The sequence below is a fragment of the Gouania willdenowi genome, unplaced genomic scaffold, assembly GCF_900634775.1.
Source record: "Gouania willdenowi unplaced genomic scaffold, fGouWil2.1 scaffold_434_arrow_ctg1, whole genome shotgun sequence".
NCBI lineage: Eukaryota > Metazoa > Chordata > Actinopteri > Blenniiformes > Gobiesocidae > Gouania > Gouania willdenowi.
This window is the reverse complement of record NW_021145195.1, coordinates 298484-314785: the sequence shown is the minus strand read 5'-3', so window position 1 is coordinate 314785 and position 16302 is coordinate 298484. Positions and strand designations below refer to the sequence as shown.

At 41.6% G+C, this 16302-nt stretch overlaps 1 pseudogene; it reads left to right on the top strand.

Annotated features, from left to right (window-relative positions):
• The window catches only part of LOC114460409 (olfactory receptor 11A1-like), a 48144-nt pseudogene extending 33033 nt beyond the window's left edge, over nt 1-15111 (top strand).
• The last annotated feature ends 1191 nt before the right edge of the window (nt 15112-16302 follow it).

Below are 16302 nucleotides of genomic sequence, written 5' to 3'. Positions count from 1 at the left end.
ACGCAGCTGTGGCATGACTGACTCTTTTGGTGCGTGAAGCAGGGGCATGTCTGCGTGACGAACTAGTGGTGTAGCATACCTGAGGACACCATCAATCTCCACCCGAACAGTATTGGCTTTAAGACGTGCGACAGCCTGCTGATCCTGTTTAGACCGCGTAACCTCTTTCTCTGGTCTGTAAGTTACTGTATCTACTTGCCATAGCCTTTCGACGTGCTTGTACAGTTCATCTGGTGGTGGCGTTGTTGAGGTGAACAGACACTGCGCAGGGCCAGTTAGCCGCCCCATGCCCTGGATAGGGCCTTGAAGGGTCCACCCAAGTCTGGTGCAGACTGCTGCTGGGCCACCAGGTGGGCCAAGTCTGACGGGCTCCACTGGAGTTGTGAGGTGGGGATGGTCAGACCCGATAAGGAGTGAAGGTTTGGCTTCTCTAAAGGCAGGTATAGGGATGCCACGTAGGTGCTTAAACTTCCTTTGAAGGCGGTCGATAGGGTAGGTATGAGGAGCTAGGCTGAGGCGACAAGCTGTGAAGGCACGATCAATCTTATAGCTTGTCTGAGGATTGGCAGCTGAGGAGATGCTGAAAGACACAGTATGTCCCTTAAGCACCTGAATATCTTGGCGGACAGTCCGTAGTGGAAGATCTTCAGGGATGCCCTTCATACCTAGAGACTTAGCTGCATCTGGTAGAAGCATAGTCCTTTCTGACCCATCGTCGAGGATCGCGAAGGTGTCTAACGTCTGCTCTCCATAATGCACAAGCACCGGAACAATCTTTAACAAGACCCGATTCTCTGCTCCAGGTCGGTCGAGGTACAGCGAGTCGGAGGCTGAGCTGGTTAAGCAGCTCTCTTCCTTTGCTGGTGCGTTACTTTTCTCTGGTCTCAGGTTTATCTCGTGGAGGGCCAGGAGGTGTTTTCCCTGACAGATGTTGCAGGGTTTCTTCAACGTGCACTGGGCTGCCTGATGGGTTCGTGCACAGCGCCAGCACCGTCTGTTAACCTGGATCCACTCTCTGAGCTGGTCTTTGGACAATTTAGCAACATTGTTACACTGACTCAGGTAGTGTTCATTACTATCACAGTAGGCACAGTAGACTTTACTCTTGGCTTTATTATTAGCTGAACTCTCTCTTTGATACAGGGGGGTAGTCTTTGAGGCTTCTCCAGCACCATGCAGGACTGTCACTGTTTGTCGTGGAGGGCGTGAATCCATTCGCACGTTCTGCCTTTGTTTGGTGCTTCTTCCCATGGCATGGCTGTCGAAATCCTGGCACCATGACTCATAGCGGAGCCATTCTGATAAATCGATTAAGGAGTGGGTAGCCCCAGGCTGCTTGAATTGGTAACGACGGAAGTCAGCACGTTGTTCGGCAGGCAGTTTGCTCAAAAGTCGAGCTACATGTGAACCACACTTCAGTTCAACATTCCCTTCTGGACCTAAGGTTTGCAGCAGTCCCACTAGTGATTGTACTTGGAGAGAGAACCTTTGGAATGCGGTGATGTCACCACGCTTGACCTCGGGGGCTTCAAGGACGTTGGCTATCTTTCTTAGGGCAAGCTGATGTGGTTGGCCGTATTTATCATGGAGAGCTGTCATAGTGTCAGTATAAGGGTTTGGCGAGTTCAGATAAGCATCAGCTATGAGCTTAGCCTCTTCTAATCTCAGGTGGTCCACTAGTACTTGGTACTTAAAGAGCTCTGTAGAGTTATGTGGGAGAAGGTTCTCTAGTGCGATCCGGAGCCTCGTAAATTCACTGGGATCTGGATTAATGAATTTAGGAATGGTGGGTTTTGGGCCTCTATACACTATTTCAGATATCAAAGGCTGCTGGTAGGTTTGCGTAGGGTAGGGGCGCTGAACCGAAGGGTGTGCAGGTGAGTAGGTCGGTAACTCTGGGTCAGAAGCAGAGGCCATGAACTGGGGATATGGCTGTAGCAATGGTTGAGGCTTCCTTGCCAGAGGAGGAGGGGGTTGAAGGGTGTAATAGCTTTGGCTTCTATCGGGTTGTTGCTGCTCCACTTTCAGGTTGTGCATGTTTCTATGCAAGTCTTCATAAGGCTCAGGCCACGGTGGGGGTTCAGGCCAGTCCTCCTCCTCCTCCACTGCAGCTTGAACAGGTTGACTTTTAGGGGGTGCAGCGCTGGTTAGTGGAGACTGGTGGGTGCAGTATCCTGAGGCTGGGCTATGAACTCCACCTATCTCTGTTCTCAAAGAGCGAGCGGTCTCGAGTAACTCTTTAATCTCGTTTCTGGCTTCCTGAAGTTCCTTTAAACCTGACTGGAAAGCCTTTTGTGATTGGAGCAGTTTAGTGTTCTCCTCTTGGATAGCTCTAATCTCTGGGTAGCGTGAGTCCTCGTACCGGGTCCTTTGGTAGGAAGGTGAATATCCCTGTTGAGCGTCGATCTCAGAGTATTGTCTCCGGAAGTGGCTAGAGGCTAGCTGAGGAATCTCGCGTTGAGCAGCACCCTCATAACGGCTACCGGAGCGAGTCTGAGGTGGCTGGAGGGGGGTCATCTGGACCGGACCCTCCCATGCGAGGTGTACTCTTCTCTCAGGGCTAGGAGATGGTAAGTCCCACTGAAGCTGTTCTCTTGGATTATATCCTGCATAATCGACTTCAAAATCTTGTAATCTATCAGGTAGACGTGTTCGCCGCTTTGGTCTCACATCAGGGTCCATCTCTCCTTGGGGGTCCATCCTGGGTGCTGTCTATCCGGCTCGAAGGACCATTGAAAGAGAGGAAATACTGATCGTCTAGTTCTTTTAGGTTTAAGACAGCAAACTGAATGGGGTGCTGATCAGGGCACAGGAATGAAGAGATGAGACGTCCTTTCTCTTTAACTGGGATGTGTTCCAGCTGTATTTTATTCCCATTAACAGCAGATTAAATGCTAGTTGTTGGAGTAGTTCTAATATTGTATAGTCTGTAACAAACATGAGAAAAATAAACAATTATATGTAAAGCAAATACAAAGCTGTGAACAGCTGATATAAGTAACATTCTGTTACATCAACATCAAAAAAAGGTTCAATTACTCCAAATTATCTCTAATTTATAAAACAAAGGGGAAAAAAGTGACCCACATTCACTCTTCTGTATAAATAAAGCTCCACATTTAAACTGCATCAATGTGCAAGGTAATAGCACCCTCTCCTGGCCAAAAATATTATTGAACAGATTTCCCCCAGCAGTTATAACAGCAACGTGAACTCCGACACGGTAAACGGTGTTACATAAGTGGGTTAGCATGACATCATCATAGCTGTTAGCCTATACACTTATTAACATAGCATGAACTTAAAACATAAATGGTGACTTACTTTCTGGTCATGGACTATAGACAAACTGGAGCACACAGGAACAGGAGTAAGAACTGCACACAACTCGGAAGAACGTTTTAAAGGACAGGAACTAGTTAAACATCCGAATCAGGCTCGTACTTGGACGACTGCCCAAACTAAACTACTGGTCACGTGCACACTGCTCACTGAAACCGAGTGCCTCTTAAAGAGGCAGGCACTTAAATCAGAGCCTTTTAAACAACGTCGTTTGGTGTTTTTAAACACCCAGAAAAAAACCTTTAAAACCTGGTAAACTTTTTAGAAGGCCCAAGGCCTAAAACCATAGTTCTTTTAACAAGCAGCAGTGTTTTCTGAACACCCCACTACATAATTGGCAAAAACAGGGAGAAGATCAAGTGCATCAAAACCCAGGAGGAAAGGAAGGTGAAACAGAGGAACATGTGTAGTCAAACAGCCATTCATCGGTCAATCACTCAGTGACACGTCCACGGCACATTCGCACTCACAATGCGGTTCTCTCAGGCATACGTAACGTGTCATCATTCAGTCACTCATGCACCGCACACGTTCATGCCTCAATTTTCACGTCCATGCATTCACAAGGTTTTGCTGCATAGTGTCTAAGTAGAATATAGGTCTCATCTAACCCACCAGCGGCGATAGCCAGTCCACCTCCTCTCTCGGGGTCAATGAGCTCTTATTGCCCCCCCATGCTTGGCAACCTTTTAGTGTTAATTAATTGCTTTTTACTGGTATCGTCTGATTACTAAGAGGTACGCTCCTTTTTACTTCCGCCTTGGCGGAGTCTACACTTAGAGTATTGTCCCTTGCAGTACTGACAGTCTACTAGCTGCTGATCAGGCAGAAATCGCACGCTCGTGCACAATAACCAAACTCAACCCCGGTCCGCGGGGGAAACTCAACCGCTGTCCATCTCCAGAAATGTAAAAAAGGATCTCTGAATCAGCAGGAAACTCAACCACCGCTCTTGAAGAATAAGAGCTTGGGAATAATTCAACCTCGGTCTGCAACCTGAGGGAAACAAACTCAACCCCGGTACCAAACCTGGGGGAAACTCAACTGTCAGGACTTTATTGGGCACCTCTAAGATTGAACGGAGCACGCAACCTCTAATAACCCTCACTCTAAGGGAACGTAGAAATTTGTTCAGAACGGTATTCGGTTACCAAGCATGTATCAAATCAGGTGGACCACTATCCCCCGAAGAGTGCTTTCCCTAGCAAGGTGTATCCTTTTTCTGCACATTAAACCAGGACTTCTTGTTTGAAAAGTAATTGCCTATGTACTCATAGCAACTAATGGGACATTTTTTTCTCAGGAAAAATTTGGTACCCCCCCCATGCTGTCGAGTGGCTTTGGGCCGGCCAGACAGTCCGACGCGGTAAGGGGGAGGCGCGCAAAATGAAAACAATGAATGTTGAACTAGGCTGTCTGTCGCAAGCAGCTTCAAAAAGGGTAAGGTACAGATTGTTTACGAGGGTATCGGTCAAAAAATGTCAAAATGTAAACTTGGTTGAGGCTGCAGTCCTCAATCTCTGTCTCAATTTTCCTGAAATTGAGTAAAAACAAAAGAGAAAAAGAAGAATCGTTCAGAAATAACAAAGGAGAAAAACGTGTGAGCTCAAAAAAATCATGGCCAATAAAAATTAAAACTTCAGCTCCAAAAGCTGAGGCAACAGAGGGCTCTTTCTTCAGCGGATGTAACCATATCTTGCATTGTGGGGGCCTCCCCTCAACAAGAGAATAAATGAAAGAAAAGAAAACAAAAACAACCTTATCAGTAACACTATTTTCTTCCCCTTTGTTTGTTCTTTTCTCATAAAGGCAACAGCAGTGTAAATAAATGAGCAACATAATGAATAAAAGCAAAGATAAATGATGGGCACACTTGATCTCATGTGGCAAACTGTGTTTCTCATAGTTATGAATGTGGGTGTGTGACTGTATGTCTGGTCTGTCTGCGTGTGAGAGAATAAATGAAAACAAAATAATCTAGTGCACAGTCAGAAGATAGAGGGGTTAGTATTGTGCGAAGGAGAAGCTTGTTGGCTATTTGCTAGTTGTCCCCCTCCATGCCAAAGTTCAAGGCTAAAGTGATTTAGCACTACCACCAAAGGCTGTGGTGGACTTCTTGTGGCTTGGTATCCTTGTGGCTTTTGAAACAGTGTCTTTTTTGGTGAAGATTTCCAGCAGACGTGTGACCAGTCTGCAGTTGCTGCCCATCATTCAGGCAGTAGTCGTGGCGTTTAACTCGCAACTCATTGGTGGGGGAGTGTCCACTCCGACGTCCACAGGTTCTCAGTCTTTGATGATGGGGCAGGATGTGTTAATCCCAGCCCATTCATAGACGATGAAGAGTTGACTTGGGACTGAGCAAGTTATTTCAGCATTGCTTTGCTGAATGGGAGTTGAGTCCTTGAGTCCTGAAAGGTCACAGCCCTTTGATTGTCCATTTCCTTCTGATGCTTGGTCCTTTGAATGATGTTGACATTTCATTAGCGTAAGAGTTGAAGGTGATTTCATTCTTTCATTGAAGATGTCGTTTCTTCAGGGGGCAACCACAAAGCCAACAGAAACTAACAATTTAAATAATAAAAAATTATAATGATGGTAACAGTAATATTAAAATAAAATAAAATGAAATACTGTATTCATCTGTGTGTGTGTGTGTGTGTTGCCCATCAAACATGAAATCAAAATAAAATTTAAAATAAAAATAAAAATAGTGCACTATTCTATCGGCAGGGGGCAAGGTGAGAAATCACAATGTTGTGCCACAAGTGTGTAGTGCACTAAACTGGCCAGTGAGGGGCGCCACCTCTCTCTTGTTTGAGTGTGTGTTGCTCATGGGTGTGGTTCTCTCTCTCTCTTTGCGTGCGCGTGCCTGTGCGTGTGCGTGCGCGCGCTTCCCTCTCTCTCTCTGTACGTGTGTATGTGTGTGTGTGTGTGTGTGTGTGTGTGTGTGTTCACACGTCCAAAAAAAAAGAAAAACACAGCAGCGACGTGTGTGTGTGTTTGGCTCTCTGTCTTTCTCTCCCTTTCTCAAAAGCTGACACTCGTCCAAATGAAAGCATTAAAGCCAAGCCAAAGGGAGAAATCTGATTCCACGTTTAAACAAAATAAAAACAAAGATAAAAAAAAGTAAAACTCACTGAAGCATGATCTGAGTTCACATCATACCAAGATTGTATATGCGTATGCATATATTATTTGTTTATTGGGTTGTTCATCTGTTTGATTCACAGAAACACAATTTAGGTTAGATTCGGGGTTTTAATCTATTTTGCTTTCGGTACAGAGGTGAACTCAGATCATGGCACCGCTGGGATGTTTTGGAAACTTTGGTTGCCCGTCTATCTATGGTCAGGACCTCACAGGCTGTCTGTGGGTGTCCAAACAAAACCAAAGTAAATAATGACCAGCCGTATTTTATGCCTAAACAAAATATCCGAGCCCGAAGAAAAACAGAGAGAACCTACAGCATTAAAAAGCACAGAACCTCAACCATTTGAGCCTTTCTCATGGCAGTTCACTGCGTCAAAACACAGAACAGCTGAGGATCAAAATCAAAGCTCAAAGCTGAAAATCAATACAATGCTTGACTGGTTCCAAAAAAAAAATCAACACAGAGCGAATATATATATATGTAAATGAAAATTTACATATATATATATATATATATTTATAAAGGCAGCTTTACCTTAGTCCGAATTGGTGTTTGGAGGTTCAACCGATGGTTCGTGATCCAGTCTCTGTCCGAGGGGTGGACAGAAGATGGTCCTGTTCGTGATCGCCAATTGTTACGGCTGAATTTACGGTTGACCTCATTTGAAGACATGATTCATTGCTCTGGTTGAATGATGGAGTCCAGGAGAAGCATTGATGATTTTATATAAAAAAAAGTTTATTCTAAACTAAGAAAAAAGGTACAAGATGGAACAAAATGAAACAAAATTAGCGTCCGTCCAGGCGGACGTCCGAAGGAAGTGCCGCGCCCTCTAACAGTTTCAGCTTAAGGTTTTATACAGATAAGAAAAGGTCCCAACAGTGAGAGACAAAAGGGAGGGAGTCAGATGCCCATAGTGGAAATGTTGGAGGATGATGAAGATGTTATGAGAAGGTTTGGTGCCAGTCTTTTATCTGTCCTTGATAAGTGTGTGCGTCAGTGTATATCTGCATGTGAGCAGAGACTGTGCTGCACTGAGAATAATACGATCTGTACTGTTTAATCATGATTCAGCTGTTCAAAAGTGTAAAGAGTAATGGAGTCGTCATGTATTAAAACATGACAAATTGTACACATGAACATACATTTGAGGATATGATGATGAATATAAAAATGACCATAACAATTAGCAGCAGTACAATGTCTAATTTCCATTTTTTTCTGGGTTATATAATAGCCAACCACATGTGTCCTGTCCACAAAATACCAGTAATATGTTACACATTTGCAGCAGTAAAATGTCCTATTTCTATATTTTCTGGTTTATATGGGTTAATATACCAGTAATATGTGTTTATATGTATATTTATACCCTCGGAAATACCCGGACCTGATGATGAGCTGCTACACTCCGTTACTGTCCCGCTGTCGGCTGAACAAAGAGAAGTCCTGACGGTCATGTTGTCCTCTTCCTCCATGAGTTCTCTGTGGTGTTGTTCATATATATCAGGTAACGCCAACTCTGAACTTTTCATCGGCTAACGAGCACTTCTGACACCGCTATCATTGCGGGATGCGGATGTTTATGTGCCGCAAAGCGTCGCGCGGTACCAACGTCATCACATTTTGCGCCCGGGTCGAGTCGAGTTGTGCGTGCGCATGCGCGGCCAACCGTGCCAGTCTGGCACGCTGTTTGGACCACCACTTCCAGCAGGACCATCGGCCCGTTAACCCCCCTGCGGTGCAGTTCACACCTACGCAGGCCAGACAATGGCCCCCCATGGTTTCACACATGCACAGAGCTGGTTAGGAACGGCCCTGGTTGCCAGTGTGAGTACACCCTTAGAGGCACCTTCTTATGGTTAGAAAACAACATTAGCTTGGTCTTCTCAGCATTGAGAACCAGTTTTAGATTAATCAGCGAATGCTGGACAGAAACAAAGGCTTTCTGCGGGGAATTAACAGCCTGTTCAAGAGATGATCTGAAGCAATAAATAATTGTATCATCGGCATAAAAATGCATATTAGCGTCAGAAACATTTTGTTCAACATTATTAATGTACAAGATAAATAAGAGGGGCCCCAAAACAGATCCCTGCGGCACCCCCTTGTGAACAGTAACAAATTCAGAACAATGGCCCTCATATTTAATACACTGGGTCCTGTTTTCTAAATAATTTGAAAACCAAGCGACAGTGTGCTCTGACAGTCCAATGAGATGTAGCCTGCGTTTTAAAATAGCATGGTCTACAGTGTCAAAAGCTTTAGAGAGATCAATAAAGAGTGAAGCACAGTACTGTTTTTTATCAAGTGCTACAATAATGTCATTTATCACCTTCATAGTAGCAGTGATAGTGCTGTGCTTTTTTCTGAAGCCTGATTGCAATTTAGAGAGGATTTCATTAGAATAAAGGAACTCTTTCAACTGATCACAAACAAGCGACTCCAGGATTTTTGATAAAACACATAAATTTGAAATTGGCCGATAATTGGTAAGAACTGCTGGGTCACCTCCTTTTAATAAAGGGAGCACAAAAGCTGATTTCCAAACAGATGGAATATCTTTGTTTCTAATTGAAAGATTAAAAAGAATTGAAAGTGGCTCTGCTATAAAATCATCTGCCAGCTTTAAAAAGTAAGGCTCAATCAAGTCAGGTCCAGGGGGCTTTCTGTGGTCTAATGTTTTTAGAGCTTTGTGCACTTTGTGACAAGTAAAAGGATTAAAATTAAAAGGATCTCCAGAAAACATGGAAGATTGTCTGCAAGAATTCCCAGTCGTTATTCCTTTTGAGTCAAATAGAGAACCAGATGATAAAAAATGCTGGTTAAAGCAGTTCAAGACTTCAGTTCTATCATAAACTGGGACTGAGTCTTTAAGTACAAATGTAGGAAGAGTCTCTGTGTTTTTGTTCAAAGACAGGGACTTGATCACTTTCCAGAATTTCTGTGGATTAGGGATGTAACGATTCACTCAACTCCCGATACGATTCAATTCACGATACTGGGTTCACGATACGATTCTCTCACGATTTTTTCATTTACAAAATGGGACTGTAGAAAATACTGTATTATTTTCCTTTTATTTTTCATTGTCAAAAGAATTCCTTGATAAACTATTTAAAACAATGCAATTTAACTAAAAATAAATCTTGAATTAAATAAATAAAGGAATAATACAAATGAAAATGAAGCCTATTAATTTAAATTCTGGTTCTATAATAAACAATGCAAAACTGCATAATAGTTCTTTTTCTTTTAAAAGTGCAACTGAAAATGTATTGTGTGCCTTAACAATTGGACTTTAAAAAAAAAAAAAACCGTCATTGCACTGATTTACGTCATATTTGTTTGGACCAGCAGAGGGCGCTGGTAAGTTGGCATGCAGATATTCTAGTAGTGAAGAAGAGAAGCTATGCTAGCAGACAGAGCTAATAGAAAAACGTGACTTCTACAGATATTCAAGTAATATTACAGATATTCTTTCGGTGTTAAAGGGGTAATGAATCATTTATTAACATATTTAAGAGTAGAAGGCAGCCAGAAAGACAGTATTAGCAGTCTCCGCCCGCTGCCAACACTTCCGGATAGCGCCCGCTGCTGGTTAAAAAAGTACTGCGATTCAATTGTCAGAAAATTGATATCAACCGTGATACCTATGAATCGATTTTTAACTGCCTTACGATTAATCGTTACATCCCTACTGTGGATTGTTGAGGTTCTCAGTGTTGACCGACAAAAAGTATCCTGATTTGGCCTTTTTGATAAGCAAAGTGCATTTATTTCGAAGCTGTCTGAAGAAGGACCAATCAGTGGCAGAATTACTTTGTCTTGCCTTGTCCCAGGCCTTATTACGCTCATGAATGCTGTCGGCCAGTTCTGGAGAAAACCAGGGATTTTCTCGCCCCTTCACCCTGTATTTCTTCAGTGGTGCATGTTTATTTATAATTTGCATGAAAGTGTCTTTGAAAAAAGTCCACGCGAGCTCTACATCAGGGATTAGACTTAAATATTCCCAGTTCACCATCGACAAATCATGATGAAAGGCTTGTTCATTCAAATGTTTAAGATTCCTTCTACAAACAATACGGGGTTTGCACTTCGGAATCCTAGTGTTTCTACAAGCAGCAACAACACAATGATCACTTAAATCATTACAGAAGACACCCAAGGAAGAGAACTTATGAGGCACATTAGTTAAAATCAAATCAATCAAAGTAGATTTATCAGGACTTTTGGGATTAGGCCTTGTGGGAAAGTTGACTAACTGGGTGAGATTAACAGAATCACAAAACCTTTTAAATTCATCAGAAGTTGCATTTAACCAGTCCCAGTTGAAATCACCTGCCATGAGTAATTCAGTGTAATTTATCTGATCCAAAAGCAGTTTTAGTGAATCTAGCGCCTCCTTTGAAGCAGATGGAGGTCTGTAACACCCAACCACAGTAATATGTAGCGATTTAACTATTTCTAAATCTAAGGCCAAAAATTCCATTTGTTTACTGATTGACTGGGAAAGAACAATTGAAGCATTAAATCTGGATTTAACATAAATAGCCACACCCCCACCTTTTTTGGGCCTATCGGTGCGGTAAACATTGTACCCAAGAATGTTAATGTCTTCATTTGTAATTGACTTAGTAAGCCAAGTTTCCGAGATCATAACAACATCTGCACCTGTTGATTTCACCCAAATTCTGACCATGTCCATCTTTGGTAGTAAGCTCCGTACATTAAGATGAACATATTTTAGACCAGGCAATGATTTAAAATCAGCGGGTGTCTGGGAGCAGAGAAGCTCAGGTCCAGGATTTGGTTGCACATTTCCGGACAAAAGTAGAAGCAAAGCAATCAACAACCTCTGCGTAGCAATAGATTTACTTTCAATTCTTTGATATGTTGAAGCCCCTCCATTTAATGGATTGGTAAGATAGTTATACAAAGAAAATATACACTTGAGTTTAGGTAGGTCTCTGGGCAGGGCTGGAGACAAGTTTATATCACTTTCAAATAAGCGGATTCGGCATCTCGCTGCGCGCAAAGCATGCTGGTCCGGGTCAAAGGTCAGGACTACCCAGCTCCCGCCTAGCTCGTATCATAAAACGTAAACATGGCTGAGTCTGACAAAGATATTGAATATTTTGAGCGTTGTAAAGTGGATGTTTTAAAAGAATATTGTAAGAGACGTGGACACGTTGTTACTGGGAAGTAGAAAAAAGAACTGGTGGCCCTCGCTTGGGCATTGTCATTTCAAAAAACGCCTATAGTTTTGACAAAACAGCAGGAACGAGAGGCTGTCAACCTTGATTATAAATCTCTGCTCGAGATCGATGTTGACAGTTGATCCTGGGGGGATCGGGCATATTGTGGCGAGAAAGAAAAGGACGCCAACAAACCCCCGAAACCTGCTGGGTGAGAGACACCACTCTAACATGTACACCACAATATAATATTTATATACTAGTTTACTAGTTAGCTATAATGTAGTACAGTATATGTCAAACTTACTGATTTAATCCATTCGGCACGACGTTCTGGATCTTTTCTTTCAGTAGGAAATGGGATGAGTACGTATGGCGGGTCGCATATACATCGTGAAGTTCCTTTATTGCACTCGTGAACGGGGCAAAACTCTTTCATCCACGTATTAAGCCCACGTGTACCGTTGGAACAGCCACGCACTGAACAATGGGACCCTGGCATATTGCCTTAAAACGACCTTAAGAAAAGTAAATGCCTAAAAGTCCGTATAAGTAGCCGGTTGTTCCGCTAGACAGGGGCTTTGTTGACACCCTGGGCAGTCGTGAACTCTGACCCGGATATATTGACCCGGGAATCGCGCATGCGTACTGATAATGCTGATTTGGCTTATTGTACAGACGGTTCCCCTGGATGAAGAGAAGCTATAGGGCATGTGCTTTTGAGTAAAACACTTTTCACATTGAGGTGATTGTCAGTGTCTTTCCAGTGTGCGCAGGGACAACAGTTTGTAGTTAGATCCCATAAGGCCAATAAGCAAATAAAAGTAAGAACTTTCGCCATCATCCACAACAGGTAATGATGAAGTAATGAGGATTACAGACCTGAGTGGGAATGGCACTGTCATGAATCTTAGCTGCAGCAGTAGAAGGGAACTCATAGTAGCAGGCTCAGGTCTGTAGCTCCAGCAGCAGAAGAAGGCTCACTGTAGCAGGTTCAGGTCTGTAGCTCCAGCAGCAGAAGAAGGCTCATAGTAGCAGGCTCAGGTCTGTAGCTCCATTGCAGACCTCAAAATCCAATATGCACTGTCCACAGATTAAATATAACCGCCTGCCATGTTTAAATAGGATAAAAGACAAATAAAATCCTGTCAAAGAACTATGGAATATTTTCTAAATATAATAAAACACAGACAAACACTTAAGAGACATGAGACATGCTGCCATCTTGGTTCACCACCCAAGTTAGCTCCATCCCTTCTCTTGTCCAGCAGTGTACCGGCGGGCAGAATCTGCTACTATTTTCTTTCTGGCCGCCATCTACTCTTACATGTTAATGTTACATGTTAATAAATGATTATTTACCCCTTTAGCACCAAAAGAATATATGTAATATTACGTGAATATCTGTAAAAGTCACGTTTTTCTATTAGCTCTGTCTGCTAGCATAGCATCTCTTCTTCACAGCTAGATTAGCTGCATGCCAAACAACCACTGGGTTACCAGCGCCCTCTGCTGGTCCAAACAAATATCTGACGTAAATCAGTGCAATGACGGGTTTTTTTTTTTAAAAGTCCAATTGTTAAGGCACAAAATACATTTTCAGTTGCACTTTTAAAAAGAAAAAGAACTATTATGCAGTTTTGCATTGTATACTATATAACCAGAATTTAAATTAATAAGCTTCTTTTTCATTTGTATTATTCCTTTATTTATTTCATTCAAGATTTATTTTTAGTTAAATTGCATTGTTTTGAGTAGTTTATCAAGGGTTTCTTTTGACAATTAAAAATAAAAGCAATATAATGCAGTATTTTCTAGTTTCTTTCCCAAAAAAAATAAAGGAATATTTTTCAGTGATCATTTTACTACAGTCCCATTTTGTAAAATAAATCGTGAATCGAATTGTGTTGTGAACCCAGATTTTTTAATAATCGCACAAAGCAAACACCTTACTTTATGCTGACAGGAAAGAAACCAGATGTTTCAAAAATGCAAAAGTTTGGGTCCATGTGTTTTATTTACAAACAAGACACAAGATGTGAACAGGGAGTGTTCATAGGATATGACAAAAATAGTCCCGCTTATTTGGTCTATCATCCAGATAGTGAAAAAGTCCAAAAGAAAAGATTGCTGAAGTTTGTGTCAAAGAAAACATCAGAGCAGCAAACGCAAACAGTAACAACATCTGACGATGATGATGAGACAATCCAAACTAAACAGAGAACCATACCAGAACCAAATGTGTGCTCAGAGAACATTCAGGATGAGCCAGGAGAGCTAAACCCAGAAACAAATGGTGAGGAACATGAGACAAGTGATAACAACACGAGGAGATATCCAACCAGAGACAGACACAAACCGAGTTATCTGAGTGAATATGTTATTGATGAAGACAATGATGATCAAATGCTCATTAACATTGATTATTGTTATAGACTGTCATGTGGAATACCGCGATCTTTCAAGGAAGCAGTAACTTCATCTGAGTCTAACAGCTGGATCAGAGCCATGGACGATGAGATACAGTCATTAAGGGAGAATCAAACATTCACCCTGACCAGCTTACCCAGAGGCAAGAGTGCAGTGGGGGGTGAGTGGGTGTACGCCATTAAGAAAAATGAAGATGGTACAGACAAGTACAAAACACATTATGTCGCAAAGGGCTATAGTCAGAAGTATGGAGTAGATTATGAAGAAACATTCTCTCCAACAGCAAATATGACCAGTGTGAGAGTGTTAAAGCAGAAAGCAGCTCAGGAAAATTTAATCTTACACCAAATGGACGTCAAAACTGCCTACCTTCATGCACCACCTAAGATCTATGAGGATAATCAAGGTGCTATTGCGTTAGCAAAAAAATCCAGTGAGCAGGCAAAGGTGTTAGCACGTTGACATAAAATACCATTTTGTTAGGTCAACTGTGAACGATGGAAAAGTGACATTACACTATTGCCCTACAGAGGAGATGTTAGCAGACGTAAATGTAAATAGATTTTGAATACCATTTTTTGTAACAATTCTCATTATAATCTACACATTTTTGCAATGGTGATGATTGCTCTTTTCCCTGTGTTCTTCATACTTTTCACATACACCAGGATACTCATAATATCTTATCGAAGCGGCAGAGAAGTCAGGAAAAAAGCTGCACACACATGTTTACCCCACCTGCTAGTGTTGGTCAGTTTCTCTCTTCTGTGCACATATGATGTCGTTATAGTTCGACACGGGACTGACCTTTCAAAGCTTGTACGGTTGTTGATGACTTTTCAAGCCATTTTGTATCATCCCCTCTTTAACCCAATAGTGTACGGGTTGAAGATGAAGGAAATATCCAAACACTTAAAAAGGTTGTTCTGCCAATCAAAGTCATTTAATGCATTTAAAACCTTTGTATTGCAGTATGTTTGGTGGCAATAATCAACTCTAGATGCACTGAATGTTGGGATGTATTGAAACAGTTATTGTGTCTATATGAGGTTAGGGTCTTTTTTACATGAGGTTTTATTTTAATCCTTTTTCTTGTTGAAGAGTGTCACCTTTACATGAAAGCTCCAGTTATTTGCTATTGCATTTGTCATTAAAATTGTACATTAAGATGTGCTTATATTTACCATTTTGTTAAAACATATTTATATTTTGTGTTTATTAATGCCAAAGCCAGTTAGAATTGCTCTTTTTTTTTTCTTTTTTTTTTTTACAGTCATGGCTTTTTGTGTAATTGTAATGTAAATGTAATTTTTGAGTTTCTAATAAATGGAAAACCTTGATCACCAGCATGTACACATTGTTGATATTCATTAATGTTCTTTCTTGAATGCACATGAGCTCATCCACAACCTCAATTCTCTGGTAGAATTTCAGCAACACATTTTCTTTTTGCACTTAATTCTATGTAAGATACTGTCCATAATTTGCCAAATGTACTCTTTATGAAATAAACAAGCTACACGCTTTACAACCTCTTTGAAATGAAACATCTCAGCCCTACACTACGAAGCTGGATCTACAGATCCAGGCTGTCTGTTTGTTCACGGGTTTGACCAAACCAAACATTTACACTCCCAGAGCGGCTTTACAAAGACGTTAACTTTAGCCTGGGGTTTCCAACCTGGATCAGTGAGATGATAAAGGAGAAACCATGCAGAGCAGCCTACTTCACCATCAACAAACAGACAAATATTCTTAAAGAATATGAAGAATTAAACTCCATAATCTGTTGTCACAGATAAAGCCAGAAAAGAAGGATCACTGACAGAAAATTGCTGACTCTACTCATGCATAAACTTGTAACATTATACAATAATAATGCATTTGACAATAAATGGACAGCACTCTGATTAGTCAGATTTACTTTAATACTGAACAGATAATTCCACATCTTGATGACATGAGTAGTTGATGGATACATTAATCCATGTTTCAGCAGTTTGAAGTCAAGTGTATTTAAGGATTTTAAGCATTGTACATTATATATAAGTATGTACATACAGTGCCTTGCGAAAGTATTCGGCCCCCTTGAACTTTTTGACCTTTTGCCACATTTCAGGCTTCAAACATAAAGATATAAAACTGTAAGTTTTTGTGTACATTTCTGCAGTTCATCCAGAG